Raw genomic sequence first — 7,895 nt, forward strand, 5'->3', positions numbered from 1 at the left:
TGCCACACAGTGCAGCCAAAAAAATTAAATAAAAATAATTTTTTTAAGTTAGCTACTTTTTAAAAAATTTGTGGAAACATATATTTCTATTAACATCAAACATGAAACAGTATACTTCTTCCTATAGAATGTGACATTTTTGTTAAAATGATCTAGGCCTTTAAATTTCAATCTTTTCAGTACTTTTTTGACATTATGTATCTTCTCTTTCCCTTTATTTTTGACATTTGCAGTAAGTTCCATAACTACATTAGCAATAATAATCTAAATTTAATGCTATTTCACTGGTTTCATCTTTCACTACATTTTCTTTTATAAATCCTCTTGATTTCTAAATTCTTAATTATGATTAATTTCTTGGTTCACTGGAGCACTTAGTCAATACTTTTTTTCAGGAAAGGTACACTAACAGAATGCATTTTGAAGCCTTGTACATTGAAGATTGTTTTCCTTCTACCCTCCCATGTGAAGGCTAATGTGTCTGGGGCTAGACTCAGGAATACAATGTTTGTGCCTCAAAATTCCTTCAAAAAAAAAAGGAAATCTGTACTGTTATGTGGCCAGTGTTCCATTGTTTTCTTCCAGTGTTTATTTTTTAAAGAAGAGTTCTGATGTCAGTTGGATTATTTTCCATTATAATGAATATTTCCCTTGAATCTGCATGCTTTAAAGCACTCAAAAATCATTGAATTAAGAAACTTTGCCCTGACGTAGCTAGACATTTTAATTAACTGTAAGAGTCAAATTTTTCCTCCACTTAAAAATATTTTTCTTTCACTATTTCCTGCACCTATAATGTCCTCTCTGGAAAGCATTTCAGCTATGCGATATCAGCTCACTTATTAATAGATCATGTCACATGTTTCTTTGCTCTCAGTGTTTCTATTCCTTTATTCTTTCCCTTACTGTCTTGGGAGAGTTTATCAGCCTTACTTTTCATGTATTAATTCCATTTTCTCCTGAGTTCAAATCACTAGCTGCTTCTTCCACTGAATGAATTCAGAGTTAATGTTCTTCATCTCTGAGATGAAAACTTTCAACAGAAATAGACTCACAAACTTAGAGAATGAACTTATGGTTGCTGGGGGGAAGGATGGGGTGAAGGGATAGTTAGGGAGTTTCGGATGTACATGTACACACTGCTAGATATAAAATGGATAGCCTATAAAGTCCTACTGTGTAGCACAGGGAACTCTGCTCAAGGTTATGTGGCAGCCTGGATGGGAGAGAAGTTTGGATACATGTATATGTAGGGCTGGGCTTCTCTGGTGGCTCAACAGTAAAGAATCTACCTGAATTTCAGGAGACTCTGGAGATGCACCTTCAATCCATGTGTCTGGAAGATCCCCTGAAGGAGGGCATGGCAACCTACTCCAGTATTCTTGCCTGGAAAATCTCATAGACAGAGGAGCCTGGCAGGCTACAGTCCATGGGGTTGCAAAGAGTTGAACACTACTGAGCAACTGAGCACACACCCACGTAGGCCAGTTTCTCTGCTGTTCACCTAAACCTATCACAACATTGTTAACCGACTATACTCCAAAATAAAATAAAATGTTTAAAAAAAGATGAAAACTTTCAGACTCCTCCCTTTTCCAGACTGCCTGCTTTTTCATCATAAATGCAATTTACTCCTATTGAGAATGCAAATAAGAGGTTATCTGAGAGTTTTCCTTCTTCTTCCTGTGACTGACAGGGTGACACCTGCCCTGTGGCATGAGGATGCCTGCTGTCTTTAGAGCTGCTGTTTCATATCACATGCCCAGTGAGCAAGTGTTCTCTGTTTGCCCACTCAGAAGAGGAGCAGCTATGTTTACCCAGCATTGATCAGGCAGATTCTGCCACAAAGACTGCGGGTCTTTGATCAAATATTTCCAACAATATTGGACACATATTAAAATAAGAATATTTAGATATACTGTAGTTTTACTTGTGAGATTAGAAGGATGGCTACTGTCTGGGAGGGGCCTTCCTGTTGACTCAGCAGTAAAGAATCACCAGCAGTGCAGGAGACGCAGGTTCAATCCCTGGGGAAGATTCCCTGGAGGAGGGCATGTCAACCCACTCCAGCATTTTTGCCTGGAGAATCCCATGGACAAAGGAGTCCGGTGGGATAAAGTCCACGGGGGTCACAAGGAGTCAGACATGAGTGAAGTGACTTAGTATGCATGCACAGCCCTCTGTGCATTCGGAGGAAGTCTGCAGCCCAGGTCAGTCCCTGCAGGTAACCTCATCCCTATGCAGTGGCTATTTTCCACAGGTGACTTGGCAGCCAGAAAGTTATCTGGAGCTCCAGGCTTCCCTTCTCTAAAGGATACAACCACGTTCCCTGGGAGCCCACACAGCTTAACTCATCATCCAAGCCAATTACAGACTCAGTGAGTGCTCTGAAGGCGCTGGTTTCCTCCCACACCAGAGGGGTTGCTAGGATTGAATACTTACCTCGTGGTGGTATATGAGGATTGGATGGACACCTCACACGCACACACACACACATCTGCCCCATGTGCCCCGGCCTTTTCCTCACGTCACAGCAATCTCAGAGCTGGAAAGCACTTCCCTTGGTCTGAACTCACCATCTTTTCCAATTACAATATTTTGTTGTGTTCAGTGAGAATTTGAAGGAGGGAGTAAGTTCTTACCCCACTCCAACAATATCTGGCACAAAGTCAGAGCTTTTTAATTTATTTATATTTATTTATTTTATTTATTTTTAATTGGATAATTGCTTTACAGCACTGTTAGTTTCTGCCATACATGAACATGAATAAGCCATAGGTATATATATGTCCCCTCCCTCCTGAACCTCCCTACCACCACCCACAAAGTCAGATCTTAATTTTTATCTGTTGAATGAAAGGTGATTCATAGTATCAGCTCCCCCTCTTGATTCTAAAGCTGTCCTGTTTATGAGAAAGTGACCTAATGTCACCTCCAGAATGTCAGGGCTTACTGAAAACAGTTTTATCACAGTTGGCAGCAGCTGACACCAATCAAAGTCCAATTAGTTGATGAGAATGCTGGAGAAATGATTTTAGAGCCCTTTAGGGCTGGGAGTTGGAAAGGCAATCGGTCAGTGGTGTTAGACAAGAGGCTTGGAAATTTACTGAAGAGTTTTTAAAGGAGTTGGAACACCTAAATGAACATATCCTAATCAAAGATAGACCGAGCAGCTGAAATCTGTTCAAAGGCTTTGAGAGCTTCAGCACTGAGCTAATTTTAATCACCGTCTTTAGATAAGAGAGAAATAAGCAGGTCACTTTGGCGCATTTAGAAATTCTATGTGAGGTTTGAGACTGAGAAGTGAGGAAGGGGAAGACAGAGCCTAAAATTTCTCCCCACACCAAGACTGCAGAGTCCCAAATACATCAGGAGACTGACACTACTTCTCAGTTTCTGGAATAAGTTCAAAAGAATATTAGATTTGGAAAATAGAATTCATTTTGGAGCAACAAAATTAATCCTTTTTTAATGACGAAAAACATGGTACATCCATGATCAAAACGAATTTCAGAATGGCAAGAGACAAACTATAGAAACAAACTAAGAGGATTTGCAGTACAAGAAAATAACAATAAAAATTCAGACCTTCATGAGGCTTTCTCCCAGTGGATTTGGTTGTACACAGTACAAAGGGACATTGGTCAGATAAGTTCAAAGCAATGATAGCACATGACAATTTTCCTAGTAACACCAAATAGCAGGCTGTATCCTAAAGAAAGTGGAGCTCCCCTCACCCGACCATAAAGGAGAGCTTTAAACTCTTGTTAAGCCACTAAGAAACAGGAGTTTATTTCTGCAGTACATTCTAGCTTTAATATTAGCTTTCACTAAGGATTTCTTTGGCAGGAATGATGCTAAAGCTGAAACTCCAGTACTTTGGCCACCTCATGCGAAGAGTTGACTCATTGGAAAAGACTCTGATGCTGGGAGGGATTGGGGGCAGGAGGAGAAGGGGACGACAGAGGATGAGATGGCTGGATGGCATCACTGACTCGATGGACATGAGTCTGAGTGAACTCCGGGAGTTGGTGATGGACAGGGAGGCCTGGCGTGCTGCGATTCATGGGGTCGCAAAGAGTCGGACACGACTGAGCGACTGAACTGAACTGAAGGTATGCTGTGAAAACAACCACAAAATATCAGTAGCTTAGAACACTGTTAGATATTCTCACATTAGATGTGGTTGTGGATCGGCTGTGTATCTGCTTTATGTGTCTTCACTCAGGCGTTTAGGGTGAAGAAGCGGACCTAGCTGGGGTGCTGCTATTCTCGTAGCAGAGGCAAGAAAGTGGGAGGACCCATGAGATGGCTTTTAAAGCTTCTGCTCAGAAGGGGCACGCAATAGTTCTGTCGCCATTTCATTGCTCACACCAAGTCACATGGCCATGCTTACTACAAAGGAGCAGAGAACTATAATCGCTCCACAGAGAGGAGCAGCAAATAATTCGGACCAATAATATTAATATAACTTACCATAATACCTTACCCTGGCTAATACACATATTGAGAACAGAAGCAGTGAGCTGTCACCAAATAACAAATCAAAAACAAATCCCCCAGAATTATCATATGTGGCATTGGTCCAGCAGTGAGATATTAAGAAGACTGATTTCTGAAGTTAGAGAGATGGAGATCCATGTATCATATTTGGTAAAACCACCTTCTGAGATAACATGAAAAGCAGACTGTGTGTCTACTGAGCAGGCATCTTTAGATGAAGAGATAGGAAAACGGAAATGTAATTTTATGTATGTTGTTACTGGCTGTGTTTGGCAATATTACAAGACAAATAATACCACATGGGGGAACAAACAGCAATTTCGATCAGTAGCAAAGTAAATAGAGAGTCTAGAAATGGAGGGTGTTACAGAAAAACTAAGTTCCAGACCCCACAGTGATATATGAGATGTCAAAACAACTTTAAGTGACAAACTAAAAAAGGGAAATTTGATTTTTCCAACAGAACTTACCCTGGTCCATCTATCCATCTAATTCTGGACCAATACATGAAAGATAAACTTTTATCTTATCTAAGCTAGTATGTTTTGGGGGTATCTTTGTTATAGCAGTTTAGCTTGTACCCTAGCCCACAACAGTAAAGTCTCTTTATCATTGCTTCCAAAATTCAAATGTATAGCCTCCTAGAGATCAGAAAAATTATCCAGCACTGGTGACATCTAACATGACATTGAGTAACTTCTTGTTCATTTAGCCTTTATAATTACCAAAAGAAAGAATCTCATCTAATTCATTTCCCACTTACTATGAAGTATCACTCTTAGGGAAATATCAAAGAAGTCAAAGCACTGCAAGAAATTATAATATGGTGTAATTATTACAATCTGGTATAACTATTACATTCTGGTGCATGTGTACATGTGTGCTAAGCCACTTCAGTCGTGTCCAACTCTGTGCAACCCCATGGACTCTGGCCTGCCAGCCTCCTCTGTCCATGAGATTCTCCAGGCAAGAATACTGGAGTAGGTTGCCATGCTCTCCTCCAAGGGATCTTCCCAACACAGGGATCAAACCCACATCTCCAGTAGCCTCTGCATTGCAGGCAGATTCTTTACTGCTGAGCCACGAGGGAAGCCCAGTATAATCTGTTATAGTTATTATAATCTGGCACCAGAGAAAACTTAAGATTTCCTTGGACTGCAAGGAGATCAAATCAGTCAATCCTAAAGAAAATCAATTCTGAATATTCATTGGAAGAACTGTTGCTGAAGCGGAAATTCCAGTATTTTGGCCAGCTGATGTGAAGAGCTAACTCACTGGAAAAGACCCTGATGCTGGGAAAGATTGGGGGCAGAAGGGGGTGATAGAGGATGAGGTGGTTGGATGGCATCGTCAGCTCAGTGGACATGAAAAGAGCAAACTCCAGGAGATAGTGGAGGACAGAGGAGCTTGGATCCCTGAAGTCCATGGGGTTGCTAAGGGTAGGACATGACCGAACAACAACAATAGACTTACACTGAATTGAAAGACCAGTGAAGATGCAAGGCCAAATCTAGGTAATGACATTCTCCCCAGTTCAGTTCAGTTGCTCAGACATTTACTGCAGCCTGGGAGACTGAGAGATAGACAGTTTTTGCCCTCAAGAAAGTTCCTATTGATTAAGAGAAATTACAAATATGCAGAAAGTTGTAATATAGTACAGTAGGTGCTACGGCAAAGCAAAGTGCTACATGGAGTGCTACAGGGACATGGATGCACAACACCTATCTCAGCTGGAGGCAAGTGCTTAGGGCAGGTTTTGCGGAGAAGGAGATGCTTTATCAGAATTCTACAGGAAAAAGTGAAAAAACATCTTTGCAAAGGGAAAAAATAGTATTAATATTATAGGCAGAAAGAGCCAAGTCAAGTATGTGAAGGCAACACCTTTATTCCTGTTCCAGGGTCTCCAACTGAGTACTTTAGCTCTATCACTCTTTGTTGAGTACATGGCCACTGGGACTCTGGAAATTACCTCTTGTGCTTGCCGTACTTTTGTTGGGAAACCATTTCAGATGGCCAGGCTAGAGAGTGTCCTTACACACTTGGTCATGTGTATAAAGTCGCTAGGGGCTTAATAGTCTTTCTCTCATATGTTGGTTGACAATTCTCAATAGCGTTTCTGTTTTTCTTATATCAGCTTTTGTTCCACACTGTTTTTTCAAGGTTGCCTGTGTAACAGACAGCCTTGGAAGACAGAGATAATATCTCCCTCCAGGACAGAAAGCGCTTTAACTTCATGATCCAGGGTGATGAAGATAATGTCTGCTTCCAAAGATTATCCCAAGGTTGGGCAAGTTTACTAGAATAACACTTTCAAAAATAGGGATTTCCTCAACTGTGATTCACAACTTCACCTAGGTCCCCAGTGAGACTTGGGCACAAGGGGAACCAACGTGAGCATGAAGCTCATGCGGCCTGCAAAGCCATCAGCATCAGAGTCATTTGTCTCTGACACAGAAGACACCTGTCTCCTACTAGCTTGTGTGAAATTGTGGCAGGCTAGCTTGTTAGCTTTCGAGTAAATAAAATCTGAGACTCCTCATAGTTCTTGACATTACAGGGATATTTTCTTTTTGGATCAGAAAACATTTCCTTAAACTAGGAGGGTGAATTTCTAATGAAGAATTGCCAGACACTAACAGCAGATAAAGAAATATTTTTTCAGCAATGAACCCTCTCACGGCCACCACCATTCCCAGCTGTGTGTTAGGACAGCCCTGAGTGGTTTGGAACTGGCTCACCCTCTGAAAGGAAGAAGTGGAAAGTCAAGGTGAATGGAGCCTTCAGAAGGAGATGCTTGTCAATGTATACGTGCATATGTGTGTGCTGTGCTCAGTCATGTCTGACTCTTTGGGACCCCATGGACTGTAACCCACCAGGTTCCTTTGTCCACAGCGTTTTCCAGGCAAGAATACTGGAGTGGTGGTAATGGTTTAGTCGCTAAGTTATGTCTGACTCTTGCAATTCCATGGACTATAGCCTGCCAGGCTCTTCTGTCCATGGGATTTTCCAGGCAAGAATACTGGGGGCTGGGGTGGGGGTGGGGGTTGCCATTTTCTATGGAAAGGATATTCCCAACCCAGGGATTGAACCTGTGTCTCCTGTGTCTCCTGCATTGACAGGTAGATTCTTTACAGAGCCACCTGGGAAGCTTACTTTTCAATGTACTGCAAGAAAAATTTCTTTGGAAGCCTGGAAATGATTTATAATCCATGGGTACAATGTGTCATGTTCTAGAGTGTGGAAGCAAGTTAAATCAACTTTGTGTGAAACCACACATGTCAAAATCCTTCCTTCTGAACTATAGAGGCTTTGTCATCTCCCGGGAAGTGATCCTAGTTATATAATCAAAGCCATCTCAGCAGCACAGGATCCATTTTCAGCCCATGGGAAAG

This window comes from Ovis aries, chromosome 1 (assembly GCF_016772045.2).
Source record: "Ovis aries strain OAR_USU_Benz2616 breed Rambouillet chromosome 1, ARS-UI_Ramb_v3.0, whole genome shotgun sequence".
In the NCBI taxonomy this organism is placed as follows: Eukaryota; Metazoa; Chordata; class Mammalia; order Artiodactyla; family Bovidae; genus Ovis; species Ovis aries.